The sequence below is a fragment of the Suricata suricatta genome, chromosome 12, assembly GCF_006229205.1.
Source record: "Suricata suricatta isolate VVHF042 chromosome 12, meerkat_22Aug2017_6uvM2_HiC, whole genome shotgun sequence".
NCBI lineage: Eukaryota > Metazoa > Chordata > Mammalia > Carnivora > Herpestidae > Suricata > Suricata suricatta.
Window position 1 is genome coordinate 22,869,940 of NC_043711.1, and position 2,136 is coordinate 22,872,075.

Consider the following 2,136-nt stretch of genomic DNA (forward strand, 5'->3'; position numbering starts at 1 on the left):
TTTTTTTTTTTTTTTTTTTTTTTTTTTGGCTTGTCTCCATTGTTCTTGGGAGTTTATACCTTGATTAAAAACCAAAATACACGTTCTTCTCATATTCAAAGAACTTTTGCAAGTTCTGACACTTTTCCTGGTACCATGTTAAAGACATAGGCCGAGGAGGAGATGATCTGAGGAGGAACAATATTTATGAACTATGATATTTTATAAACACCTGGCATTTATAGAAACATGGGAACTGGGATTTTTAATAAGGCAACCTTCCCAAGTTTGGCATCAAATAGAAAACATGCCTATTGTGTTCTTCCTGCATTTAAGGAATCTTGTTGAAAGTACCTGGCACCTAGACAGTATTTTGGTCAATAGTGATTTTAGTCTATGGTGAATTCTAAATTAGACGCCACATATATACTATTGCAATGTTTAATAATTCCCCCCCCAATTTATTTTTACTTAAAGAGGGATAGGAGGGATTTCAACTTTATGATGTTAAGTCGCCTTGAAGGACTTTGCTGTGACTTTACTGTAATGTTGAGCCCAGAAGGGTTAGGGACGAGGTGCGGTGCAGACTGCCGGGAGCTGGCTCCAGGCCCTGGCACGCCCTTTCCTACCTCTCCAGCACACCCCCAGCCTCTACAGGAGCCTCGCACCTTCCAACAAATTGCTAGCATTTTCCTTTCAAATACCAATTCTGGTTTCCTGGGAGGCCTCATGTAAAGTAGCTTCTACTTCTAAGTGTGTTGGGTAGAGGAAGTGGAAGACTCTGTTGTTTGAGGTCAAAACTTTTGATCGCCAAAGAAAATTGCTTTCAGAAAATGTGATTTTCTACCGTTAACAGGCAAAGATGCCTCCTCACTCCCCAGAATCATGGAAAATTCAGGAAAACAGCAGTATATGAAAGCTCTGTCACAGCACTCTGGTTTCTGCTACTATGTAAACCACCTTTATTTAAAATCAAAATATTAGTGTCCATTTACTGAGTACTTACTATATGCCAGGAACTGGGCTCATCACTTAACGTATTTTATATAATCTTTACATTAACCATAAAAGCACAGTGTTATTATCTGCATTTTACTTATCAGGAAAATTTAAGACCAGAGAAGTTAAGTGATCTGCCCAGGAACATACACAATGTAAGGAATAAGTGAGAAATCTAGATCTCATCCAAATCCTGCATTCTTTAAAAAAATTATTTTTTAATGTTTATTTATTTTTGAGAGAGACAGAGTGTGAGCAGGGGAGGTACAGAGAGAGAGGGAGACACAGAATCTGAAGCAGGCTCCAGGCTCTGAGCTAGCTGTCAGCACAGAGCCCGATGCGGGGCTCGAACCCGCGAACCGTGAGATCATGACCTGAGCCGAAGTCAGACACTTAAACCAACAGAGCCACCTAGGCACCCCTCCCACCTTCTTGACCACCACGAGTATTGCCACATGCCTGTGAGGTTGGTATCATTAGCAGCTCCTTCCCTATATGAAGAAACCAGCTTCCCGAGGGTCACTTGTCTTACCCAAAGTCACAGAGCTCCTAAGCAGCACAATGAGGAATCAAACCAAGGTCTGCATTAATATACTACATCTTCTTTTGACCATTAGGATATATTTCCACCTCAGTTACAGTCAAATATATATTTTGTAGAATTATGTTTCTATTTTTCTTGTTTTCATTTCATTCCACCTTAATAAAATCTCCAATAATTTAAAAAAGTATTTTTCTTCAGTATGTAGAGGACATGAGGTGGAAAGGTACATCTATTACCCTTCAGAGCCTGATCTCGAAACCTGCCATCACCACCTACTAACTGAATATAAAATCCTGGGCAAGCTGTTTGGGGTCTCCAGCTTAGTTCCCTCTAGGAAGGGTGTGGTGGTTGTGGTAGGGGTTGCTCAGAGACAGAACGTTCCTAGTGGACCTCTAGCGACCGTGAACCGAGATGCTGTGCCCAGCGTGCAGCGAAGCTCAGAATGTGAATTCCTTCTCTTTGCATTTTCCACTTGGTTTCTCATTCTTTCCTCACCATCTCCTTGAATGCTCCTAAATCACTGCCTCAGTTCTCATAAATGGCTCTGCCCCTATTCTTTAGGAACTGCCTCTTTTCCAAGCACTGAAGTTCCCGGGAGACACACAATCCTACAG